This window comes from Dermacentor variabilis, chromosome 10 (genome assembly GCF_050947875.1).
Source record: "Dermacentor variabilis isolate Ectoservices chromosome 10, ASM5094787v1, whole genome shotgun sequence".
In the NCBI taxonomy this organism is placed as follows: Eukaryota; Metazoa; Arthropoda; class Arachnida; order Ixodida; family Ixodidae; genus Dermacentor; species Dermacentor variabilis.
Genome location: NC_134577.1, coordinates 3,488,304 through 3,506,930, shown reverse-complemented (window position 1 = coordinate 3,506,930; position 18,627 = coordinate 3,488,304). Strand labels below are relative to the sequence as shown.

Here is an 18,627-nt window from a genome sequence, read left to right as displayed (position 1 = left end):
TTTTGTCCATTTTGTCCTCCATTTTTTCACTTGATGAGATCTAAGTCAGCAGTACTTGTTATGCGGATTACATCTGACGTTTCATCTTTGCGAGCCAGAATTTTTCCTCCACTCGTCCATACATATTTCCATGTTGCGGATTTCTTTTTTGCTATGGCTGCACCAAGGAGCTGCTTGTTCTGTCGTGTCAGGTGCTCGTTAACATATGCAGCACTTTCTGTGCCCTTATGACCTAGGTCAGTCGAAACCATCTTCTGCTTCTTTGATTTCGCGAGTAGCGCATTACGTTTTGTGCATGAAATGAACCGGACAACAATGTTTCGTTCAGTCTTTTTTGTCGTGGATACCCTGTGGCAGATGTCAATATCACTATCACAGATTGGCTCGCCTACGAGATCACCTATCTTTTTAATCACGATAGTTGAGTCAAGCTCCTCGGGTGCACCTTTTATTTCGAGATTGTTACTTCTTTGATATTGCTCAAGTTCTTCAATTTTCTTTTCAAGCCGTTGGTTCTCGGTCTTTAGTTTTTCGTTCTGGGAAACTAGTGTTTTTATTTCGGCTCTGAGTGCCTTAATGTCGGTTCCTATTTCTTTCACATCATCACATGTATCACTGCAGAATTTTAAGCTTTCTTTCAGCGACCTTATCTCAGCACGTATTTCCGGTTGAAAATCAGATATTAGTGTCGAAACATCTTTCTTGTCATCCTTACTCATGGCAAGAAACTTCAGGCAACAAGTTTCAAAGTAAAGTCAAGTCAGTTGTCCGGCAGCAGTGTAAGAAAGCAAGGAAAGTAGCACGGGGATATGTTTTGCTTACCTGCAAAGGATTGCAGATGTACTTTTAGTCGCCCACTCGCTTCGTACACTGCTGCCGGACTGCACAGGCGACCAGAATTCCAGCGCTTATAAAGCCAGCCGTGGATCAGCAGCCAGCCTTCTGCGCCGACTCCGGGGTATCTGTTCCGGCGATAAATCTAGCTGTGATGAGGCGCCAGTTGCCGGTGCACTGCAAAGGATTGCAGATGTACTTTTAGTCGCCCACTCGCTTCGTACATTGCTGCCGGATGAAAAACGCCGCTACCGATTTCTTAGAAACATGGCAGCGCTCAGGAGTCAGACCATACATCCATCTAGTTCGTCCTGAATGGGCGTGCATTCTAAAACAAAAAAAAAAACATTATGGTCAGCTTCATGCTGTTAACAAGCATACTTATTGCTGGAAAAGAATTCGCTTGGGCTTTTCAGTCCATTAATGTAGCGAAATGACTAAAGTTTTTTTTTTATTTGCTACCGTTATGCAGCCGCTGTGGCATAAGTGGAAGAGGCGACCTCATGCTTGACAAAAGCAGCATTAGTTTCTGAGCATGCACTCAGGAAAATTCAGCTTTGGTAATCTTAAGTGGCATTTCGTATTTCTACAAGTTTAGCATCGCCGTCGGATGAGTTACCGCCACCTCTGAGTGTTGTTATGCGGCGCTTGCGCAACCACGAGCCGAGTTTTATTTCGATGAATTCGAGCGAGCCCGGTTGAGTAAAAATGTGGCGAGTCCCTGTGAGCTCGGCCGAGCACAATTTTGGCGAGTCAGGGTCCAACCAAGCCCCGAGCAAAAATATATTTTGTGAATGACTCCGAGTGAGTTGTGCTTATTTGGCTACGCAAACACAGACAAAAAAACGCAACTAAATTCGCGGCGGGCACAGAAACATGATACTGGATGCATCACACGAGTGCATAAAAAATGTGGCTGTGCTTCAGCGTGGCTTCAACCTAGTTATATGCGAGCGAAAGCTCTGTTAAACATGGTTAGACACGGTTCCCGGCGAGCTACGTCGGCAAAGAGCGCTCGGGGCTCCATGGCGGGTGCTCATCAAGCGCCGCCGCCGAAGCAGCCTTTTATCGACGCGGCCTATACTGGAGTGCGTGTAAAACGCAGAAACGTTTTTCTGACATAACCCCTGGGCCGGTTTTACTGAAATTTGTTGCATTTGAGAGAGAAAGGTAAATTGTAGTGACTGTTGGAAGCGGAATTTCTATTTAGGGCCTGAATATTGTAACAAGAACGTTCAAAAATACGAAAGTTTGAAAGTATAGGAGCACGAATTTTACAAAATAATAGCTCTGCATCAAGGACAGATATCGCGGTTCTGTAAACCGCATCCACTATATCATTGAAAGCGGACAAATTCGATATGCCATCTTATATCTTACGTGAATTCGTTACGCGGTGTGCAACGACTCTGCAAAAGCTGTATTTCCATATTCAGGGTGTCTACCAAACGGGAAAACCGGGTAAACGGGGAATTCTCAGGGATTTCGAATAGTCTGGAAATACTCAGGGAAAACTCGGGGAATGTGTGTTTCTATCAGGGAAAATTAGCTGTAATTTTATTGAAAGGGAATGAAAGTAGTGCAAATGCTGGCTTGGGGGGGGGGGGAGTAACAGAGAGGAATAATAACGAATCGTCTTTGACGCCGTGTCGTCGGCTGGAGGAGTAGTCAGTGTACAGTCAACGATCGATTTTCAGGACGCCCGATTTTTGGACATGCCCGATAATTCGGACGGCTTCGCGGTATCACCACGTGCTCCATAGAGTCGATGCATAAGAACTTATGAAATTTCGGACGAAAGAACTCTTCGCCGTCCGATTTTCCGGACCTTTTGCCGTGACCCCAGGTCGGAAACGGCATTAGTCAAAAGCATCACCGCTGTCACTTTGATTATCTCGCCGCATCGAACCGATGCCCTCGCACGCAGATCTGCTGGCAGCCGTAGCGACCACCGCGGCAACGCTAGGCCTAGCTACCTCGACGTGCGCTACTGTTAGTAATTCGCCGCTGGTAACAATGACGCTGTCTCGGGCTTTGTAATCCTTGCCAGTGGCTTCGAAGCTTGGAAAGCACGACGCGTTGAATTATGCTGGCTTCCGAAAAAGCTTCGCCTCACTACGCGGTGAAACATGCGCCGTGAAGCATACGCGGCGAAGCTTAACAAGTGTGGAAAGGAGCAATTGTCACGGGACCCAGTATGCGTTTATTTATTTATTCAAAATACCTTACATGGTCCAGAAGGACATTAGAGTAAGTGGGACAAAAAACGGCATAAACAGTATACGAACAAGTATCAAGTTACGACGCAAGATGCGGAAAAAGAAGGGGAAAAATTGTTCAGAGCAAATGATAACAAAAAAAATATACATAGGCGCAAAGAACATCGTATTATACCATGAGTAACATGAATGCGTCATATGTGGCCGATGCATATGGTAAGAAATAACAATGGTCGTACAAGAAATGTAATTGATGTAAGATGCAGAGGATAACAAGGCATACCGCAATAGCAAGGAGAATGGAAATGAGAACCAACTAAAGAGACCCAAGTGACGACGTCTCTCTTTAGCAAAATGTTTCCGCAGCTGATCGTGGAATGATTGGTGGTCACAGATGGATGCGATAGAATCGGGAAAGATTATTCCAAAGAGCAATAGCGCGTTGAAGTGCTGATGAACTGAGGGATTCCGTGCGTGCGCTTTATGATAAACCGATTGCGTAGTCGACGCGAAATGCGGCAAGGTGCTTCCAGAGGTAATGGAGACGGCCTGGTGCTGTAATGATATTTGTGAAATAGGCATAAAAGTACAAGGGAACGACGAAAATATAATGGTTCGCGAGGGGTATCAAGTTTGATATGCGTTATGCTCGAACGGGGAGTGTAGTTCAGTGTAATAAAACGGGTGGCTCTATTTTGTACAGATTCTAGCATACTGATTAGGTAGTTTTGATATGGGGACCAGATAGCTGGTGCAAATTCTAGTTGCGGTCGCACAATTGTTAGGTAAGCCAATTTTCTTACTATGTTGGGGGAGTTCCGCAAGTTCCGGCGCAGGTACCCTAATGATCTGGAAGCCTTGGCAGAAACGTTCTGAATGTGCGTGGCCCATGAAAGATTACTCGTGAGGTGAACGCCTAAATACTTGTATGTTGATACCCGATATGCTATTGTGCTATCGATGAGGTACGAGAACTAAGAATTTGTACGCTTGCGACTAAAAGAGATTACTTTGCATTTAGTCGAGTTAAGCGTCATTTGCCATTTAGTACACCAGTTTGAAATGTGGTTAAGGTCACTTTAGAAAGCGAGGTGATCATCCATAGAATTAGTTGAGCGGTAAATGATGCAGTCATCAGCAGAAAGTCGTAAGGAGGAAGATATATGAGCGGGCAAGTCGTTAATGTATATCAAAAGCAATAAAGAGCCAAGAACACTGCCTTGAGGTACGCCAGATGATACGCCGCAGAGCGAAGAGGTGAAATTGTTAGCATATTTAGCGCCAGCAAACAAGGACGGAAGGGAGACGACAACACCCTTGTTTAGCGCCAGCAAACAACCTTGTTTGCTGGCGCTAAATATGCTTTCAGTTTACCAACACGCCCAACAAATGGCAACGCTGACATTGTTAACCGTAGCGAACTGGTGGCGGAAAGAAAAAAAATTATGGAGCCACGACAGGTTTAGAGATTCAAGGCAAAGAGCAGACAAGTTTGAGAACAAGCGGGAATGTGCCATGCGGTCGAAAGCTTTAGCGAAATTTAAAAAGGTAAAGTCAGTTTGTAAGTTATAAACGTTCATGTTGAAATGCAAGTCAGTCGTAAATTCTAGCAATCGCGCGTCGCAAGGAAAACCTTTCCGGAAGTCGTGCTGTTTAGGAAAAAAGAAATAATCCTTAATTACACGCGTGCACCTGCCATCTCCTGTCGCAGTACGAGCATCGAAAGTGTACTGGCAGGCCTTCAGAGCTTTTTCGGATGTGCCTGTGAGGATTTGAGCCCTCAAGGGCAGTAAAAGACATCTGTTCATTTTTTCCGAACTGCCCGATTTTTCCGATCTTTTCGCAGCCCGTAGTGACTCAAATTGGACGTTGACTGTACTGCTGAGCGAAGGGATGCTTCAAATGGTGCGTCGGGGCAAATGAGCAGTGGAAGGAGGACTAGAACAGAAACGACCTAAGCGTTGAGGTATGAACGGGCAAGGAAGTGTGGCGCGGCTTCCTTGAAGGAGCTTGAGCTCAAAAAGCAAAGTGTTGGCTGACACCGAGATGCAGGTGTCCCTCATCCAAACCAAAATAAACTCTTTAAAGCAGGGAAACGCAACACTGAAGCGTTGTGTGCAGGCTGAGAGTGTGTCAGGATAGTTGAGGTTGACTTTCCAGCTGCTGAGAGAGAATGTCACTTTGTCAAATTTCGGGCCTCATACGAGACCAATGAGCTTGCTATCAGTTGATAGAAATAGCTCATATTCGAAAATATTCAGTATGCATTTTTTTTATTCGTATTTGAGAATGTTCGACTCTATTTGCAATGGGCTTAAACATTTTTTCCGAAGCTATTTGATTCGCTGTGCATTTTACTAACCCCTCCCTTCTGTTTTCTTTTTGAATAAAGCAAACATTACTCCTTACTATTAAAACTGAATTAAGTCTTTATTTTTATTTTTAATATGCTTACCAGAGAGTGACAGCATTTGGCGACATTGTGTCAGCCCGTCTTGACATAAAACAAAGTTCTGTGTCACTGGGGGACTTTTTGCAAACGCACTCAGTGAAAACCTGGAAAACACGGGGAATTTGGAAATGTCAGCTTGGTAGACACCCAGATATTACTAAGTTTTTTTTTAGATTCCTGTGTAACGTATAAATTTTGTCCGCTTTATATGCACTATTAGATACAATTCACAGAATTGTGGTCTCATATTTCCTTGCTGAGTTGCAGAGTTGCAAACTTGGTAGTTTCGCTTTCTGAAAAGTTCTCGATTTGTGCCACTTTTTAATAAAAGAATTGACTACCTAAATCACAACTTAGAAACAAACAATCACTAGATATTGAGTTTTTTTAATGCAACAAACCTCGTCAAATTTAATGCCGTGGTTGCCGAGAAAAACGAATTCGCCTTTTCATGTATTTAAATAGGAGCACCCGAGCTAAAGCTTCCGCTCGGACCCAACTTGACGCGGCCTATTCAAATACATTTAAAACGCAAAAACGCTTTTCTGAGATAATCCGTGGACCGATATTAATGAAGTTTATTGTATTTGAGAGAGAAAGTTAAATTCTAGTGACTGTTGAAAGCGGAATTTCGAACCAGGGCCTGAATTTTATGAAAAGAAATTTCGAAAATTCGGAAGCTTGAAGAAAGGTAGACGCACGAAGTTTATAAATTAATAGCTCTGCGTCGAAAACAGATATCCCGGTTCTGTATATGGCATCCATTAGATCATTCAAAGCGGACATATTCGATATGTCAAATTATATCTTTCATGAATTTGTTACGTTGTGTACAAGAGTTTATAAAAGCTGTATTTTCATATTACTCAACTTTCTTTTAGATTCATGTGTAGCATATCAATTTTGTCCGCTTTAGATGTACTATCATATACAATTCACAGAATTGCAATATCGTTTTTGCTTGCTGAGTCAGAGCTGTAAACTTGATAGTTTCGTTTTCTGAAAATGTTTGATTTTTGCCAATTTTTAATAAAAAATTAACGATCTAAATGGAAAATTGGAAACCAACAGTCACTAGACTTTACGTTTTTGTTTCAAATGCAACAAGCCTAGTGAAATTTGGTGCAGTGGCTGCCGAGAAAAACGAAATCTCCTTTTACATTATTACTTATTAGGAGCACCTGAGCTAAAGCTTCCTCTTAATGTCAATTAAAATATCGGCTATCCCCGTTTGCTTTTTCATACACACCGCTCTCTTCCTGTCTCTTAACGCTATGCCTAACATTCTTCGTTCCATCGCTCTTTGAGCGGCACTTGTTCTCCAGCTTCTTTTTAAATCTCCAAGTTTCTGCCCCATATGTTAGCACCGGTATATGCATTAACTTTACGTATTTTGTTTCAATGATAATGACAATGATAATGGCAAGCTTCCAGTTAGGAGCTGACAAAGTCTACCGTATGCGCTCCAACCCATTTTTATTCTTCTGTAAATTTGCTTCTTTGTTCACCTAGGGAAACGTACTCCTTCACAGGCTCTAGAGGCTGACTGGCAATCCTGAACTCTTGTTCCCTTGCCAGGCTATTGTTCAGTATGTTTGTCTTTATTGATCTTCAACCCCACTTTTACACTCTTCTTGTTAAGTCCTCGATCATTTGTTGTAACCCGTCCCCGGTGTTGCTGAACAGCACACTGTCATCAGCAAACCGAAGGTTGCTGAGATATTCGCCGTTGATCCTCACTACTAAGCCTTCTCAGTTTAACAGCTTGAATACTTCTTCCAAGCACGGAGTGAATAGCATTGGAGAGATTGTGTCTTCTTGCCGGAGCCCTTTCTTTTTAGGTATCTTTCTATTTTTCTTGTAGAGAATTAAGGTAGCTGTGGAATCATTGTAGATATTTCCAAGATATTTACATGATCCTCCTGTGCTCCTTGATTACATTGTGCCTCTATGACTGCTGGTATATCTAGTGAATCAAATGGCTTTTCGTAATCTCCGAAAGCCATATAGAGAGGCTGATTGTACTCTGACCATTTCTCGATTACCTCATTGATTACATAGATGTGATCAATCCATGTGATTCATCCCTTTCTGAAGCCAGCCTGTTCTCTTGGTCGACTAAGTCAAGTATTGCCCTTATTCTATTGGAACTTATCTTGGTGAATATTTTGTACAATGCTGGAAGTAAGCTAACCCGGGCCCATACCTTTTCCGTTTTTTAACGTCTCCCTTTTTTATGGATTAGTATAATTAATGTTGGCATTCTTCCAGTTCTCTGGGACCCTCGTGAGACATTTCCTATAAAGTCGTGAGACATTTCGTATAAAGGGCCGCAAGCTTTTCAAGCATGATGTCTCCTCCATCTTTGATTAAATCGACTATTCCATCTTCTCCTGGCGCTTTTCCTCGTTTCATGTCTTGTAAGGGTAAGGCCCTTCTAACTTCATCGCTAGTTATAGAAGGAGCCTCTGTAACCTGTTTATTACTACTTTGAACGGAGGTATCGTGGCTGCTCTGGATACTGAACTGGTTAGTACGGAATTCGTCAGCTGTTTTTACTATATCTTCTAACTTGCTGATACTACCCCGTTTATCTTTCAGTGCATACATCTTGGCTTGTCCGATGCGAAGTTTTCTTCTCACTGATTTCATGCGGCTTCCGTTTTTTACTGCTTCCTCAGTATTTGTCATGTTATAACTTTGAATACCTCTTACTTTCCCCTTGTTGATCAGTTTTGACAAATCTGCGAATTCTATCGGGGGCGCTATAACGTAAAGATATTCCAAACTTTTCTATTCCAATTCTTCAGTCAGCCCTCCGCGATTGGTCAAAAACTTTTTCGGACCACCCCCACTTTGCCTGTCTGTCACGCGACGTCACGAAAACCGCGATAGCTCCCCATCTGATATGACTTGTACGCACTGATTATGCATGATTGGACCGAACTAAAGAAAAATAGTTATTTCTGATTCGACACCTTTTCGCCATTAGACCGCGGCTATTGGTCAAAAGTTTTCGGGCTGCACCCGCTTCACCTGCCTGTCACGTGACGCCACAAAATCGCGATAACTCACCGCGTCGAAGTGACGTGTACGCGTTAAAGATGCATTAATATACCGAAGAAAACTGAATGTTCTGAATAGACGCAGGCTGCCCCGTTCCGAAAGGAATAAAAGATGGCTTCCACCGATCGCTCAGGCACTGGCCCTTGCACTTGCCGGAAAGCATGGGTTTATTTGCGTATAATAAAACTTCTTGCGTGGCCGCGCAAAAGGCGTTACACACGCGTGTAACGTTTTCGAGCTATTTCGGCACGTTTACGATCTCGCTTTGCCAATTCTTTTTTGCTGAGGATCCGTTTTAGCGGCATTCTTAACCTTCCGTTGCATGCCGCCGCGATTTTTGACCAGCCACCGCAAGCTAAGTAAGGGAAAGCGTACCAATCGCAGACGCCGGCACCATCCTCTTCATCCGGTTATCGATTTTAGTGCGCCACCTGGCCCCACCGAATCCATCTCCACATGAGCGTGCTCCTTGCCTCTTGTCAGCCAATTAGATAAGACAAGCCGCTCAGTGCAGGCAATGTTATTCGTTTTTAAAGCAAACAAACCTGACCTCTTATGAACGAGGATAGCGTTCGATTGGTCTGTTCAGAGAAGCCTGCGGGTCATCGCCCGATGCTTGCGTCGGCGGTTACGCGAACTTGACTAGCAGCGTGGGCTTGTTGGTTTTCCATCCTGCTGTTAACAGCGCAAAATGTAGACAAGAGACGAGACAAGAAGACATCACAAGCGCTGCAAACTTGACGTCAGGAGATTGGAATAAAAACATTTTGGAATAGTTGTCTGTTATAGGGCCCCTGATCTCTTGAGTTGGACACTTTCATTCTTTGTCCTTTCTTTATTAGGACCTTTGTTACGTGGGAGAGCTTGCCTACTGGTTGCCTCGATGCCTTACCTCCCACTTCAATCGCTGCTTCTGAGGCTAGTTACGGTTTCATTCACTACCTCTAGGTACGATTTTATAGATTCTATAGGTAATATGCGGCAGAAGATGGCACAGCTTCTGCGCAGCGTTAGCTGCTATATGAGGAAAGCGCTGGGGAAACGGGGTCTATCCCCGGAACAGTGCAGCCTCGCACAAGTCCCCAAAACTTGAGCTGTCGCGAGAAAAGAAGGCGGCGCGGCACGCGCGTCAGGGAGCCTCGCAACGAGAGAAGAGTGCGTTGCGATCTCTCCGGGGCTGCCTGGCAGCTGTGATGGAAGGCGAGCTCGACAGGGAATTCGAAAGGCTGGCTCTTATTAAACAGCTGCGAGTGCACAATGTAGACACTCGCAGGTTCAGCTCATGGCACAGCTGTTGAGGTCATATATGCTATAGTATTTGCATATTTAGAGCACGAAACATGAATGTGTTGCGAATCTCATGTGCAAAAAATAAAGCCGAAGTACGCTCCTACTTAATATATTAATTATTGGGCATTGTAAAATAAAGTATAAGAAAGTGCGATCGTGGCCTAATGGTTCGGGCTTAATACTGGCTCTCGTCCAATGTATATGCCTTATACGAGGCATTTAATTGCTTTTTCTCCGGCTCCTCAGTGAAATATTAAAGGCGCAGTGTCTATATTTCGTTGAAGGAGGAAGCATGTTGTGAGCGGCAAAATTTAAATGTTTAAACCAAGTAGGGTAGCGACAGCCTCTGTGGAAGGTCACTTCTTCAAGCAATCCGCAGTGTCGTACCGCCGGGATCCGCAATGGTTCCCTGAGTCCTGAAGCAATTGTGCAAGCACCAAGTTCAGATTCAGTGAAACTAAAGCAAATGTTAAATTTAATATGTGGCGAAATTTTCACGCTATTGGCTTAATAGAAGCGTTGCGTATAGTTAACTGAACACTCGTCTTTTCCATATTTCCATGCCTCATAGGGGATTTATGCTCAGTTCCTCCGATGTTCTCGATGACAGACAGACAGACAAAGAACTTTAATAACAAGGTCCTGAGAAGCTTTGCCCTAGGGCAGAGCTGCGGGCCGCTCCCACGTGGGGACTGGTAGGCCGAGCCTAACCGCCGCATCGTGGGCTCTCTGGACAGCCCAAGTTTGACGTGCATATTCTGAGCTCCGGATGGCAGAGCTCCATTCTTGTTCTGTGATGCGATTGGGTCCCTGTAACGAGGGGCATCGCCAGAACCTGTGTGCGAGATTGCTAACAGCCCCGCAGTCGGGGCAAGTAGAGCTGAAAGCCTCTGGAGTGATCGTGTGGAAAAGGGCCAGGTTCGGATAGCACTGCGTCTGAAGCATGCGTAAAGTTGACGCCAGAGGTCTAGCCAGTTTGCAGAGAGGGGGAGGATAAGTCCTACTACCCAGGTGATAGTGCGTAGTAATTTCGCTGAAAGTAGTGAGAGTGTCCCGAAACTCGAGAACCCCGGAGTCTGAGCTCAATCTTGCTTCCGCGCGGTGGGTTAGTGCGCGCGCTTGGGAGTGGGCAATGTCATTAAGATTGGGAAACGAGTCAAGCTGGGGGTCGAGGTGAGCCGAAAACCACGTGATGGTGTGCGGAGAGATTATCTTGTTCTTGAGAATCTTGTGAGCCTCCTCAGCGATGGAATGTCCTCGATGAATTCATTTTTTTTAATGATGGGGTTTTACGTGCCAAAACCACTTTCTGATTATGAGGCACGCCGTACTGGAGGACTCCGGAAATTTCGACCACCTGGGGTTCTTTAACGTGCACCTAAATTTAAGTACACGGGTGTTTTCGCATTTCGCCCCCATCGAAATGCGGCCGCCGTGGCCGGGATTCGATCCCGCGACCTCGTGCTCAGCAGCCTAACACCATAGCCACTGACCAGCCACGGCGGGTCGAATTAAATTTGACAGCTTGTTTATGATTCGCGAAAGTAAGAGGCACGTTACGGGTATAGGGGGGGGGGGGGTGTGCCAGAGGAGGAGGAGGAAGGGTGTTGCTTGCTGCAGTCGGACCTCGCAAAAGAGGCTGAGTGCCTCCTGTCAAACGCGATGCGGTCGGAAACACTTCGCAGTCCAACAAACAACACTACGTATCAAAAAAGTCACAGGCGTAAGCGGTACATGCAGCACAGTCACAGCGTAAGTTGGACAATGGTTTTTCACCTTCCCGCGCATGAGGATCTCGTCGGCGAAGTTAGTTCGACAGGCTCTTACGTGCCCGTGCCTCGGGTTGTGCGCGGCGAAGCTCCCGGGCCTCATTTTCGGCTGCACGCACCTTAGGATCTTCGCGGCGAAGTTCCCGGGCCTGATTTTCTGCTGCACGCCCGTGAAGGTCTTCGCGGCGAAGCTCCCTCGCCTCACGAGAACTTCTTGCTGGGCAAGTTGATATTGATTCGTTATACCTATTTTTAAGGCGCCAGAAAACCACACACAGCAAGCAAGAGAGAACAACGTGACAGAGCGCCTCATTTTCGGCTGCACGCACGTGAGGTTGTTCGCGAAGAAGCCATCGTGCCTGATTTTCGGCTGCACGGACTTGAGCGTCTTGGCAGTGACGCTGTCGAGCCGCGTTTTTGGCTGCACGCACTAGCCAGAGGGTCTTCGCGGCAAAGTCTCTTTGTGTCTTTTTCTGTGAGAACGAACTGAACTATCCACCCAGTGCCGACGGCGAGTTGCGGTTTGCGCTGCTTTCTGCACAGTGGTCTGCTGCACTGTTAGCAAAAATGATCCGAGATGGGAGATGGGAGTGCGTAGCTCTACGATTCATTTCTCTTGCAGCGGCTCATACCTTGCGAGGAGGTGCCATACCGTGCACCAAAGAGTAAACACAGGTATCGAGACTACGCGGTGCACATGGCACCCTTCACACGTGACACGATACGATGCAACTGCTACATTTTGTGACGCATGGTGCAATAGTATGCAACTGCAATGCCAATGAAAAATGTGCAGGTATCGGTGCTACGCGGCGCACAAAGCGTGTAGGTACAACACCACCTAGAAGAAGTTAGTAGGAAACCTGGATGTCCTCCTTACCCGCCGCTCCGTACAGGGTGGAGGCATTCTTTGACGGAGCTCTCGCCGCCAAAACCGCCACTTCTCGCCTGTCGAGAAGTGAACGCTTGCTGCGTTTCGATTTGGCCTTACCGAGGCACGGTTAGTGCGTGCGAATGAACGCGCGGGAGATGCAACACTCCACCACTGGAAAAGCTGGTGCCGCCGTCGGTGTGACGTGTATGAGGGATCACGTGGACGCAGGGGCCGCGTCGGCGGCTTCGGAAGCGTCGAAGCAAGCTGAAAACGAAAGCTTAAAGTCCCACCTGCGATGCAGTTCTGATTAAATGGGGAAGTTTTCCCGTTCCGGGTGTCTGATTGACAACACTTGAAATCACCATAACAGGTAGTGGCTGCCTTTGAAGGCGTCCAACATGATAGGCTGCTGCTCGGTGCCGCAGTGCCGGACGTACGCAACGGAGCCAGGAGGAAGCCTTCACACGTTCCCGCAGGACGAAAAGCTGTGCGAAGCTTGTATCCCGACAGTATAGAACCGGCAAGCAGCCGTCGGCTACAACTCGGGTGTGGAGTGTTGCGTACTCCAGGGTAGCATATCGCGCTGCTGCCGAGAAGTAGCGGCGCCTGCCTATCGAAGCTCGACCGACGTTACTTGTTGGGTAGCGTGGCGTTGTCGGCGGGCTGCAGGCATCCGGTAGACCATGGTGACCAAGCAAGGGCGAGACGATTTCTAGCGCGAAACTTGCACGGTTTATTCAAAGGTAGATGAAAGAAAATGAGAAGAGCATGACGTGTTCAAAAGTACATTTCGGAGCCCCTTAAATATGATCTCTACAATCGTGGGCGGGATCTTGCTTCCGTCGACGTCACGTGACCGGCACAGAAAGAGGACCCCTCCTCCTCTGGTTATACCTAGCTTGCCGAAAGGAAAAGGTCGTCCCGCCTCCTGGAATTTTAGACGCCTGTCCGCCTCTTCTGCGCGTTGCGGGTTCGTAGAAGTTCTCCTCTAGGTACAATTCGAGAAAAGGGTCTCTCTAAAGTCGCACACCCACACACACATACACATACAATAGAGGCCTGTACACTGCGGGGCTTCCGGCAGACAGTCAGACACTCAAAATGGTCATGGCGAATTAGAAAGTCACGCTTCATTTCGACGAGGCCTGGTGGAAGAAGGTCGGGTGAGAGAAAGTTCTTTCTGCACGTGGAGCGGGACGCCAACAATAGCAGGCGAAGTCACGCCTCATTTCGATGAGGCAGGGTGAGATGGTCGGTTGAAATTCCTTTCAACACGTGGTACCAGACGCCAACTCTAACAGCATCTCCAGCGGGGGAGGAAGATTCCGACGTGTAGGGGCCAGCAGCCGCTGTACGAGAGATAGGCGTTTCGGTAGCAGAATTGCCCTTAGAGGTGACGAACCCTTAGTTCGTAGCAGGTAGATTCCTCGGAGTGGTCATCAGTCCTCGTGGCGCTCTTGTACCTTTTCTCCCCGGTCCGGTCCGGTGAAATTGGTCTTGCAAGCAGGTCTCGCAACTTTTCGTCTCCTGCGCGAGCAAGCAATCACCCCAGAACAGTACCGGACACACAACCACAAAGCAGCGAGCACAAGGCCACCCTCCCCCAAGACACACCCGGCTTTAAAAAAAAGGAAACCCGTTACACCTTTCCCATTCCCTACGCGCGTCCTCCCCCCCCCCCCCCCCTGAGCACTAAAAACAGCCATTTCTTGCAAGCGTTAAGACGTGGTTATTAAAATCAGCTAACAATCGGCTTCACTTCGCAAAAACGTATGCATTCGGAAAAACGTATGAACGAACGCAAAAATGCCACGGAAACCCGGAAGAGCATGAGGCTTTTGTTAAACTAGGGTCAACGACTCAAACCATCGGCATTGCCGTTAAGCTTACCCTTCTTGAAACGAATATAGAAGGTGTACTGTTGAAGAGCCAAGCTCCAACGCAAAAGACGACCGTTTTTCGTAGACATGGACTGCAGCCATGTGAGGCGACAGTGGTCAGGCTCTATGGTGAACCTTGAACCACCGATATAGCAAGCTAGCTTCTGCACCGCCCATACTACGCAGGCGCATTCCTTTTCTGATGCACTGTATGCTTCCTCACGAACTGAAAGCTTTCTACTGGCGAACAGTACAGGGTGTTCGTTTTCGTCATCTCTCTTTGTACAGATCACCACCCCCATACCCCTGTCACTGGCATCACACTGATGAATGAATGGCTTAGAGTAGTCGGGCGCGTTCAACACTGGCTGACTCGTTAATGCTTTCTTCAGCCTACTAAAAGCTTTTTCTTTTGCCTCATCCCGCTTCACCGTTTGTGCTTCTGTTTTTCTGAGAGCATCCGTTAAAGGACTCGCAATCTCGGAATACCGCGGGATATATCTTTGGTAATAACCCGCCAAGCCAAGGAACGATCTGATGTCCCTATTGGTGTGTGGTTGCGGGAAGTTGTCTATGGCGATCAGTTTAACTTCGGAAGGCCGACGATGACCTTGCCCTATTACATGACCTAGGTAAGCTACCTCCGCGCGCCCTAACTGGCATTTAGGAGCCTTAACAGTTAAGTTGGCCTCTCGTAGACGACACAGCACGGTTCGCAGGTGTTGCATATGGTCGGCCCATGGTGAAGAAAAGATTGCTATGTCATCGAGATACGGAAGTGCAAAGTCCTCTATTCCTCGTAGCACCTGGTCCATAAGGCTAGAGAAGCAATATGGCGCATTCTTTAATCCAAAAGCTCAGGACTTTCGGACGAAAGGTTCCCATCGGGGAAATAAACGCCGCAAGCCTGATTGCCCTCTCGGTCAACGGAACCTGCCAATACCCTCTGACTAAATCGAGCGTAGAGATGAAATTAGCAGTGCTCACTTTCTCAAGCCTTTCCTCGATATGCGGTATTGGATAAGTCTGGTCCTACGTGATCAAATTGAGCCTGCGGTAGTCGATACATGGTCGCAGCTCCTTCCCTGGGACCTCAACTAAGATAAGAGGTGAGGTATAATCACTCTCTCCTGGCTCGATTACACCTAGCTCTAACATCTTGTTTATTTAAGCGGTCATGACTTCACGTTGACGAGGTGAAACGCTATAAGCTTTCGAACGAACTGGGTCCGATTAAGCTAACTCGATGTCGTGAACGATCGCAGTGGTCCTGCCCGGTGTGTCTGAAAATACGTCTTTAAATTCAAACACGAGTTCCCTCAGTTCGGCCCTTTGATTGGGATTCAACTCCGCCTGTTCTACTAACTTGTCAATGGTCTCGTGAATGTATTTTGCCTCCGTCACTGCTGTGAACTCTGGAAAGTCGACAGGCATCTCCTTAGGTTGGTTATTCAACGAGGATTTCAGGATCATTGCATTTTCCCCAACTTCAAAGCGTCGCGAGCGAGCCGTCCTGTCATAGTAATGCTCAGCATTGCTTTGTGCCTTACACGTTTCCTGCTCAGCGATCATTGTGGCAGGGCTTACGTTCAATAACTTTCTACATTCTGCCTCGCGAGACATTTCAGGCTCCGCTGCTTTCCTGACCTTTTCCTTAGCTGGTGCACTTTCCGCATTATCCCCTATAGGGCTGTCCTGTTTGGTGCTGCTTGACGAATCTTCCGTCAAACCTGTTGCCTCCACCACTGGACATTCGTACACTGCCTTGGCCGCGAGCTCCCTTGCCTTGGAGCGAGTTAGGGCTTGCACTGTTCCCTCACTAAACCCGATTCCCTTGCGTCTTAGCAAACCCTCTGATTTGTTAGAAAACAAATATGGATACTGCGGCGGGAGATGTGCCGAGACGGCGGCTTCAGTGTCCAGTACTCCAAAAAGGCCTTCGATACGAACCTTGGCCACAGGGAGACAAACACTGGAGGCCTCTACGGCTTGCCTTACCGAAGCACATTCTCCTGTGAACTGGCATTCATCTACGTATGACGGATGCACCACGTCCATTGTGGCTGCCGAGTCGCGAAGTACCCTACACGGTTTGCCGTTTATCATAGGGTCTCGAATGTACGGTTCCAGCAAGTTCAGATTTTCCTCGTTACTACTTAGTGACATCAACACTAGTTTGGGATTCCTGCATACCACGGAGATATGCCCCGTTTGCTGGCAGTTGTAGCAAACTACGGGTTTCTTTGCCTCGAAAGCCTTTTTTTTTCTTGTCTTTCTGCCCTCCGTTCGGGCGACTCCTCTTTTCTTACGCTGTCCTCGTGACTAGTTTTCACCGAATCTGACCTTTCCATTGTTTTATACCGGCTCGACTTTGACCATCGCTTTGGCTTGTCGGGTCTGTATTTATTCATCTCCTTCTTGGGAGCTTCGTTGCCTTCGTCCGCACGGCGAGTTACGTACTCCTCAGCGAGATCGGCCGCTCTCGTCATAGTGTCTACGTCTGACCTATCCTGAACCCAATATTTGATGTTTACTGGCAGCGGGCGGTAGAACTGTTCTAAAGCAACACACTGCATTGTCTTTTCGGCGTCGCCGAGCTAGTGCACCCTATTCTCTGAGCCATTCCTTCAGGTTTACCTCCAAGGTGTATGCAAAATCTGACTATGACTCATTTTTGGTCTTCTCGACTTCCCTGGATTTTCGCCTGAATGCTTCTGCTGATAACCCATACTTTTTAAGCAGATTCGCTTTGACTTCATCGAAGTCCTCTGCTTCTTCCCCGTGCGGGCGATGATATCAGCTACCTCACGTGGCAGTAACGTAAGCAAGCGTTGCGGCCACGTGTATCTCGCGAATTTTGCCTTCTCACACGTGCGCTCAAACTGTACCAGAAAAAGACCTATGTTCCCTCCTACTGCGTAGGGTGCCATGAAGTCTGTCATTCTGCGCTCGCTCTCACGTGCCTCTTTGAGAATTTTGAGCTGCAAGAGCTCAATCTCTAGGCACTTCATTTCGAGGTCGCGCCTTTCTTTGGCCTCACGTGCGGCGCGCTCGCACTCTTCAATCTCTAGGCGCTTCATTTCGAGTGCGTCGCGTGCAACACGGTCGCACTCCTTTTTGGCCTCACGTGCTGCCCTCTTGCGCTCTTCTTTTTCCTCTAGGCGCTTACGCTCTTTCTCTTTCGCTTCAATGCTCTCTAGGCATTCCTTCAGTTCATCGTCGTCTGCCCCGATCGCTTCGATCGCCTCAATGATTTCCGGCTTTCTCTTTGATTCGGCAATTTGGAGCCCCAACTCTTTGGCCAACCTCAACAATTCCGGCTTCTTTAGTACCTTCAAGTTCATGGCTGCCCTTAGTGCTGCTAACTCTTCACTTTATAACAACCTTGACGTACTCAAAACTTCAGTCAACGGTTAAAGAAAAATCACAGCACTGTACTTTCCAAAAAATACGCGAAAGCCAAGTGATATCTCGGTGAAGAAAATCCCTGCACTCACCATATGCACTCATGAATCCAGACACCTTCCTTCCGAACGTTGTCGCCAGGACGAATAGGCTACGATCTCGTCGTCGTCGTCCAAGTTGGGGTCTCCAGGGTTCCGTATCCCACCGCTGCCACCAGTTTGTTGCGTACTCCAGGGTAGCGTATCGTACTGCTGCCGAGAAGTAGCGGCGCCTGCCTATCGAAGCTCGACCGACGTTACTTGTTGGGTAGCGTGGCGTTGTCGGCGGGCTGCAGGCATCCGGTAGACCATAGCGACCAAGCAAGGGCGAGACGATTTCCAGTGCGAAACTTGCACGGCTGCATGTACTCGGTGCACCTTGGCGCTGAGGGCCTTAGTAGCCGGGATCCACGTTAGCGGCGGTCTATTGTGAGGCCAAGGTACGTCACTGTCTGTTTCCACGGAAGGGGGTCGGTGCCGATTCTCAACTGGTGGCCGCTGAGGCGGGAGGCAGCCCTTGGGTGTATCAGTAGGGCCTCCGTCTATGTAGGAGAGACTGTTAAAGGGATACAGAATAAAAATCGAAGAATATAGAGAAAACCCCACAACTGCATTCCTAAGACACGATTGCTATAGTATATAGTCATTATTCGGGTTACTTTTGAGCGGATGGCTTTATTTTTGACTCTCTATGAGCGGCCACCGCGTCACTCGCAAAGCGCTCCCGCCAACAAGCCGGCGGATCTGACGTCACACCTACCCTCAGCAGCCGCGGAGCGAGCTGGCTGGCTGCGCAGTTT

General features: G+C 47.4%; 1 protein-coding gene across 1 annotated transcript in view; it reads right to left on the bottom strand.

The window, feature by feature from the left end:
* LOC142559733 (sodium-dependent glucose transporter 1-like) overlaps nt 1-18,338 on the bottom strand; it is a 57,875-nt gene extending 39,537 nt beyond the window's left edge. Inside the window, exons 1-2 of the mRNA XM_075671326.1 lie at nt 17,882-18,338; nt 823-1,011 (exon numbers count right to left, since the gene is read on the bottom strand). The gene's annotated coding sequence lies outside the window, so the exon portion shown is untranslated. The remainder of the gene's footprint in view (nt 1-822; nt 1,012-17,881) is intronic.
* Nucleotides 18,339-18,627: the final 289 nt, after the last annotated feature.